This window comes from Saccopteryx bilineata, chromosome X (assembly GCF_036850765.1).
Source record: "Saccopteryx bilineata isolate mSacBil1 chromosome X, mSacBil1_pri_phased_curated, whole genome shotgun sequence".
NCBI lineage: Eukaryota > Metazoa > Chordata > Mammalia > Chiroptera > Emballonuridae > Saccopteryx > Saccopteryx bilineata.
The window spans coordinates 28,565,016-28,588,232 of NC_089502.1; positions in this window are offsets into that span (position 1 = coordinate 28,565,016).

The following is a 23,217-nucleotide window of genomic DNA, read 5'->3' on the forward strand; positions in this document are numbered from 1 at the left end:
AGGAAGAAGTATGTGTAAAACATCAGAGCAGTTAGTATTTTTCCACCACAAACAATTCTTGGTGGGGAAAAGCATAAAAGGAAACAAATATTCATTGACAAGCACTTTTGCATTTCTTAGGCATTATACTAAGGGCTTCATTGCATTACTTTCTAATAATTTTCTAAACAATCATGTGGTAAGTATTACTATTACCGCCATTTTGCCACTGAGGAAACAGAGAGTAAGTACAGGTGGTTAGTGGCCATACTGGGATTTTAGCTCAGATATGACTCCAAATCTATACTCTTAATCATTATGAGGTAGCCCCAATATTGGGACTGCTGTGTAGAGCCCTGGGGAAAATATTGCTGAAAAAAGCTGGGAGAATTGCAGGATATTTTGAGTCTACTTAACCCATCACATTGCTCTTAGAGAGGTATCACCTCTAGTTGGTTGCCTCCCTTTGTGCCCACTTCCTTTTATGTAAGATCTCATTAATAGCCAAGAAGGCACAAGATAGCCTGACCAAATCCATCTCCAATAATTCTCCTCTTTATCCCCAGTTAATTAATAGCTAACTATTGAAAAGAGATTAAAATAATTGACTTTCTGATGACATTGAACAATTACGTTCTTAGCTCTAGTTGCAAATCTAATCACTACCTAAGTGGAAATTAATAGAGATGGGTCCCTTCTCCATCTAATTCCCATTTTGCAATTAACTACCCAACCCAGGCTTCTGACCCAAGATACTTTCCTGAGAGCAAGTTTAAATCTTGGCTACTCAACTAAACATCTCCAAGCAATTAACCCATTGTTAACTGCAAAATTACTAGATGTCTAGAAAAAGGCAAATTTTGTTATGGAAGGGGGCCTAGATTTCAGGATGCCAGTTGGGTCACTAACATGTTTTTTGGAAGAATGCCTAAAGAGATTATGTTCAAGCCTAGCTACCTTCCTCCCCTGCATATTTCTAAATACTGGTAGCCTGTTTCTTGGCCTTCAGTTCTAACCCCTCTCTAGTTTAGGGCCTTATTCAGTGACAACAGCATCTAACTATTACAAGGGGTTTTCTGTGTGTAAGGCATATTATATGTATTACTATCTCATTTAGGCTTCACAGCTATCTTAGAGATAAGTACTAGGAGTACTGAATTGTCCCATAAGTAGGAGGAAAGGAGACAACTCTGAGGCTAGATGAGAAAAAAGCTAGATCCCCTGAATCCCCTGAGCCTGGGTATGCAAAGGTACTGACAGTGTCTAAGATCTGTATCTCACTCAAAACCTGGAGGTAGTAGTAGAAATACAGCTTTGGGTAGTATTTCCCTCTAGGCTTAGTTGTTCTTTCAAACTACATTTATTTATTTATTTATTTTTGTGAGAGAGTAGTGGGAGGACAGACAGGGACAGACAGACAGGAAGGGAAAGAGATCAGAAGCATTAACTCATAGTTACATCACTTTAGCTGTTCATTGATTGCTTCTCATATGTGCCTTGACAAGGGAACTCAAGCCAAGACAGTGACCCTTTGCAACCTTGGGCTTCAAGCTAGCAACCATGAGGTCATGTCTATGATCCCACACTGAAGCCGGCAACCCTGCACTCAAGCTGGTGAGACTGTGCTCAAGCTTGCGACCTTGGAATTTTGAACCCAGTCCTCTGCACCAAAACCTGACACTATATCCACTGTGAGATCACCTGATTAAGTTCTATTGAAATTCTTGTCAACATTCCTGGTGACTTTAGTTGCTTCTATAAGAGTCTAATCCCTTCTATATTCCATTAACTCCTGTTTCTACAGGGACTTGGGCCCGTCAGTTATCCCTATGGATATTATTTCATCTTCACTTTTGGTTCTTTAGCAACTTCCTTCATCTGTTGGAACTTTTAAAATATATTTATGAACAAAACTGTGGAAGCAGTAAAAAGATCAGTGCTTCCCAGTTCAAGGGGGGTAGGGTGGGCAGAAGAGGGATGAATAGGTAAAGCACAGGGCATTCTTAGGGCAGTGAAAATATTCTGTATAAAACTATAATGGGGTGGTACATGGGAAATAACACATTTGTCAAAATCCATAACACTATACAAAGAGTGAGCCCTAATGTAAACTATGAACTTTTGTTAATATATAGCAATATTGGTTCATCAATAGTAATAGATGTATTATATGTTAATAATAGGGAAAAATGAAAGAGGGAGCAAGGGGATATATAGGAACCCTGTACTTCTAACTGAAATTTTCTGTAAACCCCAAGCTACTCTAAAAACTAAAGTCTATTTAAAAAATTACTTATGTCCACCACATTTTCCATTAAAAGGATCTATGGATCCCTTAAGAAATAGTTGATTCTAGGTCTGCATAGAAAATGTTGAAGATAACCCTGAGGTATCTTGTCATAGCAGAAAGCAAGGATGTTATCAAAGACTACTGAGAATATGTCAAAAGGATTCAGAAGGCAATTTGAAGGTGCTTATACTGGCCAAAATTGTCAAATTGAGCATTAGGAAAGATAACTGTGGTTAACTGAAACACATCAAATATATAAAATGTTACAAGTTCATTCTGACACTCAAGAAAGGAACTCATTGATCACCACTGGAAATTTCTAGAACAATAACTCATTTCCTGGTCAACCAGTATTTCAGGGTCACTGAAAAAAGAGTTGATAAGGAAAGTTCTATATTACAGAGAATTCCATGAATCATTGGAAAAGTATTGATAGGATTATAGACCCACCATTTTGTAACTCTTAATGAAATATTAGCTTTTGGAAAAAATCATCAATGAATGCTAAAGGTATTAGGTGAAAGTTAAACAAGGAACAGGTCAACCACAATTCATCAAAAAACTTTAATTTTATCATTAAAAGTGAGACAACCAATATGATGTGCCCTCAGACTGATACAACAGAATGTATATAGCACCAACTACAATGTATTTTTGCCAAAATCAAAGAACCTGAAACAAACCAATCCTCTAGTCTAAATCTAAATACCAGTATATAGGAGATGAAAGAGATGAGGAAAAATTAAAACCATAACAGAAGGAGGTAATCAGTCAAATGCAGAAAGTGGGGCATTTTAAGAAACAAATAGTTAAAAGACCTAAATATAAGATCTGAAACAGTAAGTTACATAAAAGAAAACATAGGTACTAAGTTAATGGACCTTGGCTGTAGAGAACAATTTACAAATATTTCCCCAAAGACAAGGGAAGTAAAGGCAAAAATAAATGAATGGGACTATATCAAACTAAGGAGTTTCTGCACAGCAAAAGAAACTGACAACAAAACAAATAGGCAGCCAACTAAATGAGAGATGATATGTACAAACAACAGCTCAAATAAAGGGATTAATATCCAAAATATATAAAGAACTCACAAAGCTTAGCAACAAACAAGCAAACAATCCAAATCCAATTAAAAAATGGGGAGAGGACCTGAACAGATACTTCTCCCAAGAAGACATACAAAGGGCCAACAGATATATGAAAAGATGCTCATATGCCCTAGCTATTTGAGAAATTCAAATCAAAACTACTATGAGAGATCATCTCACACTAGTTAGATGGTCTATTATCAACAAGACAGGTAATAATAAGTGTTGGAGAGGCTGTGGAGAAAAAAGAGCCCTCATTCACTGCTGATGGGAATGCAAACTAGTTCAATCAGTTCAATCATTATGGAAGAAAGTATGACAGTTTCTCAAAAAATTAAGAATAGAACTACCATATGACCTAACAAATTCTTCTACTAGGTATCTACCACAAAAATTCAAAAACATTGGTACGTAAAGACATATGCACTCCCATGTTCATTGCAGCATTATTCACAGTTGCCAAGACATGGAAACAAACAAAGTGTCCCTTGATAGAGGAATGGATAAACAAGATGTGGTACATATATTCAATGGAATACTACTTAGTCGTAAGAAATGATGACATTGGCCCTGGCCGGTTGGCTCAGTGGTAGAGCGTCGGCCTGGCATGTAGAAGTCCCGGGTTCGATTCCTGGCCAGGGCACACAGGAGAAGTGCCCATTTGCTCCTCCACCCCTCCCCCTCTCCTTCCTCTCTGTCTCTCTCTTCCCCTCCCACAGCCGAGGCTCCATTGGAGCAAAGATGGCCCGGGCGCTGGGGATGGCTCCTTGGCCTCTGCCCCAGGTGCTAGAGTGGCTCTGGTCGCGGCAGAGCGATGCCCCAGAGGGGCAGAGCATCGCCCCCTGGTGGGCAGAGTGTCGCCCCCTGGTGGGCATGCCGGGTGGATCCCGGTCGGGCACATGTGGGAGTCTGTCTGACTGTCTCTCCCGGTTTCTAGCTTCAGAAAAATACAAAAAAAAAAGAAAAAAGAAAAGAAATGATGACATAGTGACATTTACAACAACATGGATGGACCTTGAGAACATTATACTGAGTGAAATAAGTAAATCAGAAAAAGCTAAGAACCACATGACTTCATACATAGTTGGAATATAAAACTGAAAGTCATGGACATAGATAAAAGTAAAGTAGTTGTCAGGGGGAAAAGAATGGGGAGGAGTGGGTGGTAGGAGCAAGTAAAGGGGGACAAATATAAGGTGATGAAAAATGATTTGACTTTGGGTGATGAGTATACAACATAACCAACAATTCCAATGTTATAGAAATGTTTATCTGAAATTTATGTACTCATTGATCAATACCAACTTGTTAAATTTAATTTTCTAAATAAAATTAAAACAAACAAACAGTTTCATTGGAGAATAACATGATATCTTAGTTCAGGCTGCTCTAACAGAATGTAATAGACCTGGTGGCTTATAAAAAACAGAAAGTTATTTTTTACACTTCTGGAGGCCCGAGTCCAAGATCAGAGTTCCAGCATGGTGGTGCTCTTGGTTAGAGCCTGCTATCTTATCTTCTTGCTGTAAACACACACAGTGGAAGGGGCAAGAGAGCTCTTTTGTGTCTCGTTTAGCAGGGCACTATTCCCAGTTACATGGGCTCCAATCTCATGATCTAACCACTTTATCCAAGGCCCTAACTCTTTGTATTATCATATTATGGGTAGGATTTCAACATAATTTTGCCAGGGGCATAAGCATTCAAATTTGGTCCACAACACATGGGAAGAAGAGAAAGAGGGGAAATTATTACGGAATAAAAGTTACTTAAGAAACATGGCTACAACCTGGCCTATGGAGACGCAGTGGATAAAGCATTGACTTGAATATTAAGGTTGTCAGTTTAAAACCTTGGGCTTGCCCATTCAAGGCACACATGGCAGTTGATTCTTCTTACTCTCCCACCTTTCTCTCTCTCTCTTTCCTCTCTAAAATGAATAAATAAAATATTTTGAAAGAAAGAAAGGAAGGAAGGAAGGAAGGAAGGAAGGAAGGAAGGAAGGAAGAAAGATGGCCACAAAAGAAATTGTGTGGCTCTTGATTCAAACTAACCTATTAAAATAAAAAAGAACAGAAAAATTTGGATGAGGACTGGGTGGTATATTTTATTAATGAATTGTTGTTATTCTGTTAGAAGTGATATTGTCATTCTGGTTATATAAAGAAGTCATTTATAGTTTTAAAAAAATTATTTAAATTATATATGTATCTCTGTGTGTACATACACATGTACATATGCATAAAACTTTTTCAAAAAACATCAATTCAGAGAAATGATGGTGTAAGACATATTCCTGATCTCTCCCCTTCAAATTTCAACAAATTAAACAACTATAATGTAAAGAAGGAACCCCAGCTTGGTTTGCAGCCACACATGAAAGATCCATGTATAGAAGGGACTAAAGGTGAGTCAGGTTGAAAGGGGAAACAGAAGATAAAACACATTCACAGAGGACTGGAAAGGAACACATTCACAGAGGACTGGAAAGGACAAAAGCTGGAGGACCAAATTTTTCCCTTTCCCCAATGATCTGAGGAAGGGAGGCACTTTTTTTGTGTGACAGAGATGAAGAGTAGGACAGATAGGGACGGACAGGAAGGGAGAGAGATGAGAAGCACAAATTTTTCATTGCAGCACCTTAGTTGTTCATGTATTGCTTTTTCATATGTGCCTTGATGGGAGGCTGCAGCCGAGCCACTGACCCTTTGCTAAAGCCAGAGACATTGGGCTCAAGCCAGAGATCTTGGGCTTAAAGCCAGCAACCATGAAGTTGAGTCTATGATCCCATGCTCAAGCCAGCAACCCTGTGCTCAAACTGGTGAGCCTGCATTCAAGCTAGCCACCTTGGGGTTTTAGAACTGGGTCCACTGTGTCCCACTTTGACACTCTATACACTGCACCACCACCTGGTCAGACAGGAGGGAGGCACTTTTAGCATGGGTTTTGTCTTGGAACCAGGGGAAATGGAAAGACTGAGGGAAAGAAGGGAAGGAGCTGAATTAAGGCAGGTGCAACCAAGAGCAGGGACACAGCCAGGTTCCCAGTCTGCCCACATCACTGGACTCCACTTGTGATCCCTGGCACAGGGTACATGCACAGCCTGCAGTGCTTCCTTGATCTGCATGTAATTAGCCCATGGATATCAGCCCATAGGACACTGAGGCATGCAGAATCTGTGTGCATTCTGCCTATGGGGTTTGGCTGGTGTAGTGCTGAGACAGCTTGATCTGTGATCTGTGCATGCAATGCTTGCAGAATTCAGGGTGCTCGGTGCCCAGGGGCAACTGGCTCATAGCACATAGCCCCTACCCTACTCGCAGGCCACACTTTGAGTGTTATTGGAGGGAGGGCCAGGGTACAACACCCCCATTCTCCCAGTTCGCGCATTGCTACTTTCAAGGTGTGAAGAGTGTTAGTGGTGGTTCCTCCACAGCTGATGCTCTGGGGCCACTCTCTCTTGTGAGAGGCAGAGGTGCCCCACATATGATCCCCTGGTCTGTTGAAACATGGGGAGAGGCCCACTGGAGACCTGAGACTGCCATTGCGAGAGCCATAAAACTGCAAAGCTGAAAAGCAATAAAGAAAGGTAAAATTGTAAAGCCCTAACAAACCCCATCCACTGATGTAACTGCAACTCTGTCTACATCATTAAAACAGCAAGGACTCAGTAGAGCTCTGCTCAATAATCTACAGAGCCAAAACTTGTAGTACAGTGCCACCTAGCAAAAAAGAAAAAAGAAAAAAACTAACCTCTAAAAACTGAAAAAAATAATTTTTTCTCATTTTTTCTTCTTTTCCTTTTCTTCTATCTCTTTTTCCCATTTGAACTTCATCATTCTTACTTGTTATATTTTTTTATTTTTTGTGAGGGTTTCATTTCTGATATTTTTCTTTTACTCTTTTCTTCTCTCTTCCATTTTCTTCTTCCTCATTATTTTATATCAGGAACTTTATTTTTCTTCAAATTATTATTTTTACTCATATTTTTGTGGTATTTTGTTTGTTATTTAATTTTTATCTTTTTTTCTTCAGTTCTTGCACTTTGTTTTTTGTGGTTTTCTTCTACTTATTATTATTTTTAGAATTTTGGGGGTTTTTTCACTGTAATTTTTTAATTTTTTTTTTAGTTATCCCTTGTTAGCATTATTAACAATACCACTCTCAAATGCCATCAAGGAAGAAGAAATCAAATATCATGAATACACAAGGCAGAGATATAGCTCAGATAGATGATGAAAAATCTTCAGGAAAAAAATCTCAATAATGTGGAAACCATAGAGCTAAATGACAGAGAATTCAAAGTTGAAGTTCTAAAAATACTCAATAAGATATAATAAAATACTGCCAGGCAACTTAGTGAGCTAAAAAAAATAAATAAACAAAAAGAGTAGTTCACCAAGATAACTGAACTATAAAGAACCAAAGATTAAAAAAAAAATACATGATCTAAAAAATGAGGTACCAAACTTAGCTGATAGAACAGGACAGATTGAGAAGAGAATCAGTGACATCGAAGACAGGAAACTAGAGATACTAAAGAGAGAAGAAGAAAGAGACTCATGAATTTAAAAAAAAATAAGAGAGGCCTACAAGAATTGTCTGACTCCATCAGAAAGCAATATAAGAATAATGGGTATATTAGAAGAGGAAGAGAAGGAAAACAGAATGAAGAACATATTCAAATAAATAATTGATGAGAACTTCCCAAGCCTGTGGAAAAAGTTAGTCTCAAATCCAAGAAGCAAATGGAACATCAAGTCAGCTCAACCTAAATATACCTACTCCAAGGCATAACATAATAAAATTATCACAAATCAATGACAAAGAAAAAATACTTAAGGCAGCAAGGAAAATGAAAGATATCCCCTATATTTCCCCATGTATAAGATGTACCCTTTTCTGAAAAACCTGGGGTTTAAAAACTGTGTGCATCTTAATACAGTGATTGAAGATTTTTTTTACTTGCATTTCCCGCTTTTGTGCTTGTTTCTGCACTCACTGTTGATGACAGTGAATTATCAGCAGACACAGATGAGAACAAGCTAATGAATGAGAGTTTTGACAGTGATGAGGAGTTTGTATAAATTTTATGGATTAATAAAACTTGACTTCAAGAACTTTATGCAATACATTTTTTTTCAAATTTTGGGCCCCAAAGTTAAGCTGTGTCTTATACATGGGAGCACCTTATACATGGGGAGATATGGAAAATAATGGAAAGCTTGTTAGGTTATCATCAGATTTCTCAGCAGAAACTCTACCAACCAGAAGAGAGTGGACCCAAATATTTAAAGCAGTGAAAGAGAAGAATTACCAGCCTAGGATACTATATCCATCAATGCTATCCTTCAAATATGAAGGATAAATAAAAATATTTACAGACATAGAAAAACTGAGGAAATTTATCACCAGAAAGCACCAGTGAAGGAGACATTAAAGCAGGTTATCTGACCAGATACAAAAAACAAACCAGAGCAAAACTACAAGTGAAAGCTCCAACAAGATCACAATTAAAACAATGATAATCTGTGACAATAACATAAAAGGGGACAAAGATCAGCAGTAGCAAAGGAGGATGGAGTGCAGAAGCACTCATGAGATAACAGACTCTTGTAAATATGATAATTTTTCTTTTAATAACCTAATGGTAACCACCTAATAGAAAATACTACTATTAAAACAAATACCTTTTTTTAAAAAATTAAGAAACAGAGGGAAAAAATGTATGAAATACCACCAAACAAAAATAAATGACAGAAAAACAAAAGAGAAGAACCAAGCAAGACACAGAACTATCAGAAAACATTATATAAAATGGCTATAGAAAATCCTAAAGTGTCAATAATTACACTAAATATAAATGGATTAAACTCACCAATAAAGAGACACAAAGTAGCAGATTGGATCAGAAAGCAAAACCCAACTGTGTTCTGCCTTCAGGAGACACATCTAAGCTCCAAGGACAAAATTTAGATTCAAAGTGAAAAGATGAAAAATTATTCTCCAAGCAAACAATACCCAATTAAAAGCAGGTGCAGCAATACTCCTATCTGACAATGCTGACTACAAGAAAACAAATCTAACCAGAGACAAAGATGGTCATTTCATAATGATAAAACAGACATTGTATCAAGAAGACATAACATATCTTAATGTATATACATCAAACCAGGGAGTACAAAAATATACAAGACTTCTACTAACTGATATAAAAATAGAAACAGACAAAAACACAAGCATACTTGGAGATCTCAGTATACAATTGACGGTTCTAGATCATTCATCCAAACAGAAAATCAATAATGAAATATTGCCCTTAAGTGAAACACCAGAACATATGGACATAATAGACATCTAAAGGACATTTCATCCCAGAACTTCAGAATATACATTTTCTCCAGTGTACACAAAACATTCTCAAGAATAGACCACATGTTGGGCCACAAAACTAATATCAACAAATTCTGAAAGATTGAAATCATACCAAATATATTCTTTGACCATAAGGTTTTCAAATTAGAATTCAAAAGCAAAAAAGAAGTAAAGAAACCCATAAAAATGTGGAAATTAAACAATATGCTTCTAAAATATGACAGAGTCAAAGAAGAAAACAAAGCAGAGATCAAAAGACAAATATAAAGATATATACAGACAAATGAAAATGAGAACACAGCATATCAAAATTTCTGGGATGCAGCAAAAGCAGTAATAAGAGGGAAGTTCATATCATTACAGGCTTATATGGAAAAGAAGAGAGTCCAAGGAAACAAATTAACATCACATCTTAAGGAACTAGAAAAAGAACAAAGGCAACCCAAAACCAGAAGAAGAAATAATAAAAATTAGAAAAGATATAAATGAAATAGAGAATAGAAAAACTATAGAAAAATTAATACAACAAAGATCTGGTTTTTTGAAAACATCAACAAAATAGACAAAACCCTGGCAAGACTCAATATTGGAAAAACAGAAAGGACTCATATAAACAAAATACAAAATGAAATAGGAGAAATTATCACAGATATCATTTATATATAAAGGATCATTGTAGAATACTATGAAAAACCATATGCCACCAAATTCAACAATCTAGAAGAAATAGATAAATTTCTAGAACAATACAATCTTTTTAGACTGAATCACAAATATTTGAAAACCTAAACAGGCCCATAAGCAGGGAAGAAATAGAGACAACTATCACAAACCTCTCCAGAAATAAAAATCCAGGACCAGATGGCTACACAAATGAATTCTACCAAACACTCATAGAAGATTTGGTTTCTATCCTTCTCAAAGTCTCCCAAAAAGTAAAAAAAGAATCAGTACTTCCAAACACATTTTATGAGGCCAACATAACCCTCATACCAAAACCTAGCAAGGACAATACGAAAAAAAATAAAAGCTACAAATCAATATCTCTAATGAATACAGATGAAAAAATCCTAAACAAAATACTAGCAAATCAAATACAGCAACACATTAAAAAATAATACATCATGATCAAGTGGGATTCATTCCAGGAGCAAAAGGATGATTCAACATATGTAAAACAATTAATGTAATATATCAACAAAACAAAGAAGAAAAATTATATGAGTTTATCACTAGATTCAGAGAAGGCATTTGATAAGATACAATATCCCTTTATGTTTAACACACTCAATAAAATGGGTATAGGAAGAAAATACCTCAACATAACAAAGGCCATATATAACAAACCATCAGCTAACATCATACTAAATGGTGAGAAAGTGAAGTCTTTTCCTCTAAAATCAGGAACAAGACAAGATTGTCACTCTCTCCACTTCTATTCAACATAGTGCTGGAAGTTCTAGCCAGAGCAATCAGACAAGAGAAAGAAATAAAAGGGATTGAAATAAAAAAAGAAGTAAAGGTTTCACTTTTGCAGAATGCATGATCCTGTATATAGAAACCCCCAAAACTCCACAGAAAGACTATTAGAAATGTTAAACCAATACAATAAGTTCACAAGATACAAAATTAATATACAAAAGTCCACTACTTTTATATAAGCCAATAATGAAACTTTTGAAAATAAACTAAAAAAAAATACCTTTTGTTGTTGCAACCAAAAAAACCACAAAACCTAGGAATAAACATAACAAATAACATAAAAGATCTATATATTGAAAACCACAAAGCATTATTAAAGAAAATTAAAAAAGACAATGAAATGGAAAAATATCTCATGCTCTTGTATAAGAAAAATATAGTTAAAATGGCCATATTATCCAAAGCAACATAGAAATTTAATGCAATTCCCATCAAAATTTCAATGTGATCTTTTAAAGAAATGAGTTTTAAAAATCACCAGGTTTTTATGGAATGATAAAAAAAACAGAAATATAGAAAATAAAAAAATAACTAAATAGCTAAAGTAACCCTGGGGTGGTGGGGGGGAGAGAAGTCGGAGGCATTACAATACCTGACTTCAAATTATACTACAGAGCCACAATCATCAAATCAGTGTCGAATTGGCAAAAAAAAAAAAAAAAAAAGACACACAGACCAGTGGAACAAAATTGAGAGCCCAGAAATGAAACTACATATATACGGGCAAATCATTTTTGACAATGGAGCCAAAAACATACAACGGAGAAAAGAAAGCCTCTCCCATAAATGGTGCTGGGAAAATCGGAAAGCCACATGCAAAAGAATGAAACTTGACTATAGTTTGTCTCCTTGCACAAAAATTAATTCAAAATGGATCAAAGACCTAAATATAAGATCTGAAACAATAAATGACATAGAAGAAAACAAAGGTACTAATCTCATGGACCTTGGCCATAAAGAACAATTTATGAATTTGACCCCAAAGGCAAGGGAAGTCAAGGCAAAAATAAATGAATGGGACTATATTAAACTAAAAGGCTTCCTCACAGCAAAAGAAACTGACAAGACAAATAGCCAACTAAATGGGAGGTGATATTTGCAAACAATACCTCCGATAAGTGGTTAACCCCTTATTCAAATTATATAAAGAACTCACAAAGCTCAGCAATACACAAGCAAACAATCTAATTAAAAAATGGAAAGAGAACTGAACATACACTTCTCCCAAGAAGAAATACAAATGCCAACAGATATATGAAAAAATGCACATCTTCACTAGCTATTTGAGAAATGCACATCAAAACAACAATGAAATACCACCTAGACCTGTTAGATTGGCTATTATCAACAAGACAGATATTAACAAGTGTTGGAGAGGATGTGGAGCAAAAAGAACCCTCATTCACTGTTGATGGGAATGTAAATTACTACAACCATTATGGAAGAAAGTATGGCGGTTCTTCAAAAAATTAAGACTAGAACAACCATATGACCCAACAATCCCTCTACTGGGTATATACCCCAGAAATTCAAAAACATTGGTACTTAAAGACCAATGTACATAAAGACACATGCAGCCCCATGTTCATCACAGCATTATATGCAGTGGCCAAGACATAGAAACAACCAAAGTGTCCCTTGATAGAGGATTGGATAAAGAAGATGTGGTACATATATTCAATGGAATACTACTCAGCCCTCAGAAACAATGACAGTATCATTTACGACAACATGGATAGACCTTGAAAACATTATACTGAGTAAAATAAGTAAATCAGAAAAAGCTAAGAACTGAATGATCCCATACATAGTTCGGACACAAATTGAGACTAATGGACATAGGTACGAATGTAGTCATTACAGGGGGAGGATAGTGGGGCAGGGGCAGAAAGGGGTATGAAAGAAAGGTATAAATAGGGAGAAATATAAGGTGACGGAGGATGATTTAATTTTAGGTGATAATTATACAACATAATTGACTGTTCAAATGATGTGGAGATCCTTATCCAAATTCTATGTATGTACTCGTGTTGATCAATGTCACCCTGTTAAATTTAATTTTCTAAATAAAAATAAAAACATCAATTCAAAAACCAAGAGTGGAAAGGTCAGGTATTGATTGAAAGCAGCTTTTTTTAGTTTGGTTACCAGAGCACATTAATGATACAGAAGCAGAGACAAACACAAAGCAATTTAAGACTTTGGTATTAGGTTAAAGGAAATGGGTGACACAAAGTACTTTGCTTGCAAAGCCACTGACTGGAAAGCCCCCACAAAAACAGCTGACCTCTAAGTCTGTCAGTAGCTTAACAATTCATATTTTACAGGCTGGAAATCAATAGAAGTTCTGACTTCAAAGTTTTCTTCCAGAAGTTGCTAAGGGAAATTTTCTAGGACTTAAAGATACAGTTGAGGTTCCAGACTGCAACCATGTACTTTAGAAAGCTTGTTACAAAAATTCTAAACTATACCTACGCCTAAATAATATGGGTCTGAGGAATCTGGCCGTATTACCATATTTGTGATAGAATATGAGTTTTTCCATAGGTAAGAAACAGTTTCAATAGGTAGATAGATAGATAGATAGATAGATAGATAGATAGATAGATAGATAGATGACGATAGATAGATAGACAGACAGATAGATGATAGATAGATAAATGATGATAGAGAGAAAGGAGAGTGGGAGGGTAGAGAAGCAGATGGTGGCTTCTCTTGTGTGCCCCGACCAGAAATCAAACCCAGGACATCCATAACCCAGGCCAACTCTCTACTTACTGACCGAACTGCCCAGGGAATAAGAACTATTTTAAATATATTATAGAGTATCATTTTTAAATTAACTGGTTTACATTTCATAAAATGTAATGATGTTCTGGCCACACCTCAGAACAACTAAATCAGAATTTCTAGAGTTTGGAGACTGAACATGGATATATGATTAAATGTTTTCAACTGATTCCAGTATATAGACATGTTTGACAACCCCTGCTTTGGGAGAACAGTGATAAATTTAAGGCTCCTTGTCCTTGAAGCATCGCCACAAGTAACCCAACACAGCAGCTTCATCCAGACCTTGCTCTGTTTTTACACACAGAAAGCTCCCACCCCTGAAAGCCCTTTGGGGATCTTGACTTATACAACCCCTTGTCTTCTTTCAAGTGTCTTCTCTCCAAAATACTAAATGGACATGGCAATATCAAAGCAACCCTGGCCTGACCTGTGGTGATGCAGTGGATAAAGTGTCAACCTGGAAATGCTGAGGTTGCGGGTTCAAAACCCTGGGCTTGCCTGGTCAAGGCACATATGGGAGTTGATGCTTTCTGCTCCCCCCCTTCTCTCTCTCTCTCTCTCTCTCTCTCTCTCTCTCTCCCCCCTCTCTATAATGAATAAATAAAATCTTTAAAAAAAAGCAACCCTGAGTGAATGAGTTAGTTAGTGTATTTCACTGATTGAAAGGTCAGAGTATAGATTTCTCAAGACATGAAAAAGTATAAGGGTGACACTAAATCAATTCTAGACGTGGTAGCAGAGTAAGTCCATAAGCAGACTTAATGTACTTTGATGTCATGCGACTAGCTTTCATAATTGGGGTAGTTTGGAAAAAAATAAATGGAAAAATATAACTATAATTCAACTTACAGCATCTCTCTCTCTCTCTCCCTTTCTGTCTCTGCATCTCTCTGTCTCGTTCCCTGTTTCCCTTTCCCTCTCCCTGTCTCCGTTTCCCCTTCTCCCTCACCCTTGCCTTCTTCCTCTTTCTACATATACTCCTCTCACACACACTCTCCCTCTCTCATTCCATCTCTCTTTCCCTTCTCTCCCTCTCTCTTTCCCTTTTTAATCCCTCTCACCCTCTCCTTAACTCTCTCTCCCCCTCGCCCTTTGTCCTCCCCCTCTCTTTACCCATCTCTCTTTCACTCCCTCTCTCTCACACACTTTTTCCCTCTATCTCTCTCACTCCAATCCCTTGTACCCCTCACTCTTCCACCCTCTCTCTCTCTCATTCCCTCTCATTTCCCACTCTTTTCTTTCTTTCCTTCTCTCTTCCTCCCTATGCATCTCTATTTTTCTCCCTCTCTCACTCTCTCTCTTGCTTTCTTTCCCTTTAATTCTCTCCCTGTATTTCTCCCTTTATTTCTCTCTCTTTCTTTCCTTCTTTTCCTTCTCTGTGCCTCTCTTTCTCTGCTCCTTCTCTCCCTCCTTCTGCCTCTATTACCCCCTCTCTTCCTCCCTCTAACTTTACCTCTCATTCATCCTCTTCCTCTCTTTCCCATTCTTTACCTATCTCTCTTCCTTTCTCTTAATTCTCCTCCCTGTCCCTCTCTCCATCTCTATTCCCCTACTCTCTCCCTCTCCTTCTTTCTCTTCCATTCTCTACCTTTCTAATTCCTTTTCCCTCTTCCTCTTCACCTTTGTCTTCCATTGTCCTCCTTCTCCTTCTCCTCCTCTCTTTTCTTTCTCTTTCTTCCTCTCTCTCTCCTCCCTTTTCCTCCCTCAATAGTTTCCCTCTCTTCCTCTCTTTCTCCCTCTCCATTTTCTCCATCTTTCTTCCTCTCTCTCTCTTCTTGTCTTTTCCTCACCTTCTCCCTTTCCCTGTCTCCCTCCCTCTTCTTCTCATTTTTCCTTTCCCTTTTTCTTCCTCTTTTTCCTCTTCTTCTCCCTTTCCATTCCGTGTTTTTCCTCTTTCTCTTTCTCTCCCTTCCTTTCTCTACTTTTCCTTCTTTTTCTTTCCCTCTTTTTCCCATACACTTTCTCCCTCTCTCTTTCTCTCTCTCCCTGTCCCTATTCTCCCTACCTTCTTTACCTTCTCGCCCTTTCCTTCTTTTACTTCCTCTCCATCTCTCCCTCTTCCTTTTCTTATCTCTCTGCTTCTCTCTTTCCATCTCCTCTGCTTCTCCCTCTCCCTTCATTTCCTTTTCTTCTTTCTTCTCCTTCTCTCTCTTTTTCTATCCTTCTCCCTGATCTCCCACTGTTTTCCTTCACCTTCCCCTTCTCTTCCTCTCTCTTTCTCCATCTCTCCATCTCTCTCTCCCTCACTCTATATCTGTCTCTTCCTCTCCCTTCCTTTCTGTCTCTCTTCCTCTCTCTCTTCTTCTTTCTTTCTCCCTTTGCCTCTTCTCCTCTTTCCCTCTCTTTCTCCCTTAATCTCCCTTTCTTTCCCTCTCCATCTATCTCCCTATGTCTTCCTCTTTATTTCTCTCTCTTTCTCTGCCTCCCTCACTCCCCTTTCTCTCCCTCTCCCTTCCACCCTCTTCTTTTCTTTTTCATCTTTATCTTCTACTTCTCTCTCTTTCCCTCTCTTCGACTCTATCTTTCTGTCTCTCTCCCCTCTCCCCCTCCTCTCACCTCCCTACCTCACTCCTCTCTCCTTCTCCTCTTCTCTCCCTCTCCCTCTCCCTCTCCCTCTCCCTCTCCCTCCCCCTCTCCCTCTCCCTCTATCTCCCTTTCTCTCCCTCTCTCCCTCTTTTCTTCTCTCCCTCTCCCCTTCTCTCCCTTTCCATCTCCCCTGAAACACCAAATAAAAACATTTTTGTTAAACTTGTGCCCAAGGATTTCACCATCACTTTTTTTGGCACTTATTTTTGGAATCTGCCTTTTCCTGATACTTATTTCTCTATTATGTTTTGCACTACATGCTGCTGATGGTTATATCTCAAGTTCTAAGCCATTTTAATCTACTGGTATTCCTAGCATTCACCCTGAACTCTATCGCCACTTCATTTTGCTTGGGTTGCCTCATTCCCAGGTTCTTGCTGCTGGGCCTTCCAGGTGTAACCTGCTCCCAGATGACCACTACCAAAAGCCTTAGGTTTCTGTCCACAATCATTCTTGGTCTATCTACTCATCTGGCTCTTACCTGATGAAATGAACATAGAATGATAAACAGAGTAGATTATGTGGGGGGAAATGATACAGGTAGGGAAACGGTGGGAGATTAAATTGGGCCAGATTAAATTAGCTTCAGGTTGCAGAGGTTCTTAAAATAAGGCTGAAAAGGTAAGTATCCTTTCTCTCATGTGAAAATGGGAAACCACTGGAGATTTTAACATTGGGAAAGTGGCATAATTAAAATGATGTTTTAATGCAGCATTTTGGAGAAAGTCTTCTATGTAATATTAATTGATGTTATATGAAAAAGAAATTCTGTGGTCAGTTAAGTTTAAGAAATACTGGGATAAAGAAAGTAAAAGATGTATGCCTGACCAGGTGGTGCATAGTGGTTAGAGCGTCGACCTATGACACTCAGAACCCAGGTTCAAAACCCTGAGGTCACTGGCTTGAGTGCTGGCTCATCTGGCTTGAGTGTGGGCTCACCAGCTTGAGTACCATGTCATTGGCTTGAGTGTTGTATCATAGACATGATCTCATGGTCACTGCTTTGAGCCCAAAGGTCGCTGACTTGAGCAAAGGATCACTGGCTCAGCTGGAGCCTCCTGGTCAAGGCACATATGAGAAAGCAATCAATGAACAACTAAAGGCCACAATCACAAGTTAATGCTTCTCATCTCTCTCCCTTCTTGTCTGTCTCTGTCTCTCTCACTAAAAAATAAGTAAGAAAGAAAGAAGGAAAGAAAGAAAGAAAGAAAGAAAGAAAGAAAGAAAGAAAGAAAGAAAGAAAGAAAAATATGTTTCTTTATTGCAAGAGTTCTCCAGCCCTTTAATATGCTAGCATGTACATGTACATTGTGAATCTTCAGGAAGGATTTGAATATTCTTGCTGCCTAATTTGCATTAGTATAGAATCTCCTTTTTAACAGAGAACATATATCAGGGCTAATGTTCCCCAAAGCACTATTTAGGCTATATGACTTTAGAAACATTAACCTGGCAGTGGTGTATCAAAAAGGCTGAAATGAAATGAAAGTGAGTCAGTAGACTGTTGGCAGCTTAAGCAGGTGGACTACCAGCCCACACTGCCACCTCAGCACTGAGAATTAAGTAAAACACGCATTGCAAGAGACTTTGTGAAGAAGACTTGTGAGCACTGGGGTTAAGCCTCTGATAAAAACTGGGTCTTCTGGCCTGACCTGTGGTAGCGCAGTGGATAAAGCGTCAACCTGGAAACGCTGAGGTTGCCGGTTCAAAACCCTGGGCTTGCCTGGTCAAGGCACATATGGGAGTTGATACTTCCTGCTCCTCCCCCCGTTCTCTCTCTCTCTCTCTCTCTCTCTCTCTCTCTCCTCTCTATAATGAATAAATAAAATCTTTAAAAAAAAAAACTGGGGTAGTGACGTCACGGAAATGGCGCCGTGAGAAGCGCGTCCGACAGCTCCCCCCTAAATCACAACAAATTTATCAACTAGAAACAGCAAAATTTATCCTTGGAGCATTCCGGAGTTCCACACAAACTGAAAGCAAAAGGACTGTTATCACTTGAATCTGAGAGACGAGGGTGTGGAGGAAGCTACCACAGCGACGCTCATTCAAGCCGCGAGGGAGTGCGCCTGCGTGCTATCAATAAGACCACCCTCAGATGCTGATAAGAAAGAGGAAATCGAATATTATGGATACAAAAGAAAGAGAGGTAACACAAATAGATGTGGAAAAATCTATGGAGAAAAGACTTAACATATTGGAAGCCTTGGAGCTAAATGACAGAGAATTTAAAATAGAAATCTTAAAAATACTCAGAGATATACAAGAAAACACAGAAAGGCAATATAGGGAGATCAGAAAACAACTCAATGAACACAAAGAATATATTACCAAGGAAATTGAAACTATAAAAACAAATCAAACAGAAATGAAAAACTCAATTCACGAGCTGAAAAACGAGGTAACAAGCTTAGCTAACAGAACAGCCCAGATTGAAGATAGGATTAGTGAAATAGAAGACAAACAACTTGAGGCACAACAGAGAGAAGAAGAAAGAGACTCAAAAATAATAAAAAATGAGAAAGCCCTACAGGAATTGTCTGACTCCATCAGAAAGAATAACATAAGAATAATAGGTATATCAGAGGGAGAAGAGAAAGAAAATGGAATGGAGAATATACTCAAACAAATAATAGACGAGAACTTCGCAAGCCTGTGGAAGGAACTAAAGCCTCAAATTCAAGAAGCAAACAGAACACCAAGTTTTCTTAACCCCAACAAACCCACTCCAAGGCACATCATAATAAAGATGACACAAACCAATGACAAAGAAAAAATTCTCAAGGCAGCCAGGGAAAAGAAGAGTACAACATATAAAGGAAGGCCTATTAGATTATCATCAGATTTCTCAGCAGAAACTCTACAAGCTAGAAGAGAGTGGACCCCAATATTTAAAGCCCTGAAAGAGAGGAACTTTCAGCCAAGAATACTATACCCATCAAAGCTATCCTTCAAGTATGAAGGAGATATAAAAACATTCACAAATACAGAAAAGATGAGAGAATTTATCAACAGAAAGCCCCCACTCCAGGAAATACTAAGGGGGGTTTTCCAACCAGATTCAAAGAACAAAAGAAAACAACACCACAAGTAACAGCTCCACCAAGAACACAATAAAACCAAACTTAAACTGTGACAACAAAGGAAAAAAAGGGGGGAGAGGATGGAGATTAACAGTAGCAAAGGATGATGAAGTGCAGAAATACTTATAAGATAGGGTACTACAATGAATATGGTAGGTACCCTTTTCATTACTTAATGGTAACCACCCTTAAAAAAACCACCACAAAAACACTTGACTTAAAAAAGGTAGCAACAGAGGAAAGAAGTATGGAACACAAACAAACAAAAACAAATGATAGAAAAACAAAAGAGAAGAATCAAACTAGATACAAAACTAACAGAAAGCAATTTATAAAATGGCAGTAGGGAACCCACAAGTGTCAATAATTACACTAAATGTAAATGGATTAAACTTACCTATAAAAAGACACAGAGTAGCAGAATGGATTAAAAAAGAAAATCCAACTATATGCTGCCTACAAGAAACACATCTAAGCAACAAGGATAAAAACAAATTCAAAGTGAAAGGCTGGAAAACAATACTCCAAGCAAACAACACCCAAAAAAAAGCAGGTGTAGCAATACTCATATCTAATAATGCTGACTACAAGACAGAAAAAGTACTCAGAGACAAAAATGGTCATTTCATAATGATTAAGGGGAAGTTGAATCAAGAAGACATAACAATCCTTAATATATATGCACCAAACCAAGGAGCACCAAAATATATAAGACAGCTACTTATTGACCTTAAAACAAAAACTAACAAAAATACAATCATACTTGGAGACCTCAATACACCGCTGACGGCTCTAGATCGGTCATCCAAACAGAGAATCAATAAAGATATAGTGGCCTTAAACGAAATACTAGAACACCTGGATATGATAGACATCTACAGGACACTTCATCCCAAAGCGACAGAGTATACATTTTTCTCTAGTGTACATGGAACATTCTCAAGAATTGACCATATGTTGGGCCACAAAGACAATATCAGCAAATTTAGAAAAATTGAAATTGTACCAAGCATATTTTCTGATCATAAAGCCTTGAAACTAGAATTCAACTGCAAAAAAGAGGGGGAAAAACCCACAAAAATGTGGAAACTAAACAACATACTTCTAAAAAATGAATGGGTCAAAGAAGAAATAAGTGCAGAAATCAAAAGATATATACAGACAAATGAAAATGAAAATACGACATATCAGAATCTCTGGGATGCAGCAAAAGCAGTAATAAGAGGAAAGTTCATATCACTTCAGGCCTATATGAACAAACAAGAGAGAGCCGAAGTAAACCACTTAACTTCACACCTTAAGGAACTAGAAAAAGAAGAACAAAGACAACCCAAAACCAGCCGAAGAAAGGAGATAATAAAAATCAGAGCAGAAATAAATGAAATAGAGAACAGAAAAACTATAGAAAAAATCAATAAAACAAGGAGCTGGTTCTTTGAAAAGATCAACAAAATTGACAAACCCTTAGGCAAGACTCACCAAGGAAAAAAGACACAGGACTCAAATAAATAAAATCCAAAATGAAAGAGGAGAGATCACCACAGACATCATAGAAATACAAAGAATTATTGTAGAATACTATGAAAAACTATATGCCACCAAATACAACAATCTAGAAGAAATGGATAAATTCCTAGAACAATACAACCTTCCTAGACTGAGTCATGAAGAAGCAGAAAGCCTAAACAGACCAATCAGCAGGGAGGAAATAGAAAAAACTATTAAAAATCTCCCCAAAAATAAAAGTCCAGGCCCAGACGGTTATACTAGTGAATTCTATCAAACATTCAGAGAAGACTTGGTTCCTATTCTACTCAAAGTCTTCCAAAAAATTGAAGAAGAAGCAATACTTCCAAACACATTTTATGAGGCCAACATAACCCTCATACCAAAACCTGGCAAGGATGGCACAAAGAAAGAAAACTACAGACCAATATCTCTAATGAATACAGATGCTAAAATACTAAACAAAATACTGGCAAACCGAATACAACAACATATTAAAAAAATAATACATCATGATCAAGTGGGATTCATCCCAGAATCTCAAGGATGGTTCAACATACGCAAAACGGTTAACGTAATACACCATATCAACAAAACAAAGAACAAAAACCACATGATCTTATCTATAGATGCAGAAAAGGCTTTTGATAAAATACAACACAATTTTATGTTTAGGACTCTCAACAAAATGGGTATAGAAGGAAAATATCTCAACATGATAAAGGCCATATATGATAAACCATCAGCCAACATCATATTAAATGGCGTAAAACTGAGGACTTTCGACCTTAAATCAGGAACAAGACAGGGTTGTCCACTCTCTCCACTCTTATTCAACGTGGTGCTAGAAGTTCTGGCCAGAGCAATCAGACAAGACAAAGAAATAAAAGGCATCCATATCGGAAAAGAAGAAGTAAAGCTATCACTTTTTGCTGATGATATGATCCTATACATCGAAAACCCGAAGGACTCCACAAAAAGATTATTAGAAACAATAAACCAATACAGTAAGGTCGCAGGATACAAAATTAACATACAAAAGTCCATAGCCTTTCTATATGCCAACAATGAAATATTAGAAAACGAACTCAAAAAAATAATCCCCTTCACGATTGCAACAAAAAAAATAAAATACCTAGGAATAAACATAACAAAGAACGTAAAGGACCTATATAATGAAAATTACAAAGCATTGTTAAGGGAAATCGAAAAAGATACAATGAGATGGAAAAATATTCCTTGTTCTTGGATAGGAAGAATAAATATAATCAAAATGGCCATATTACCCAAAGCAATATACAAATTTAATGCAATTCCCATCAAAATCCCTATGAGATTTTTTAAAGAAATGGAACAAAAAATCATCAGATTTATATGGAACTATAAAAAACCCCGAATAGCCAAAACAATCCTAAGGAAAAAGAATGAAGCTGGGGGCATTACAATACCTGACTTTAAACTATATTATAGGGCCACGATAATCAAAACAGCATGGTATTGGCAGAAAAATAGACACTCAGACCAATGGAACAGAATAGAAAGCCCAGAAATAAAACCACATATATATGGTCAAATAATCTTTGATAAAGGGGCCAACAACACACAATGGAGAAAAGAAAGCCTCTTCAACAAATGGTGTTGGGAAAACTGGAAAGCCACATGCAAAAGAATGAAACTCGACTACAGCCTGTCCCCGTGTACTAAAATTAATTCAAAATGGATCAAAGACCTAAATATAAGACCTGAAACAATAAAGTACATAGAAGAAGACATAGGTACTAAAATCATGGACCTGGGTTTTAAAGAACATTTTATGAACTTGACTCCAATGGCAAGAGAAGTGAAGGCAAAGATAAATGAATGGGACTACATCAGAATTAAAAGTTTTTGCTCAGCAAGAGAAACTGATATCAAAATAAACAGACAGCCAACTATATGGGAACTGATATTTTCAAACGACAGCTCAGATAAGGGCCTAATATCCAAAATTTACAAAGAACTCATAAAACTCAACAACAAACAAACAAACAAT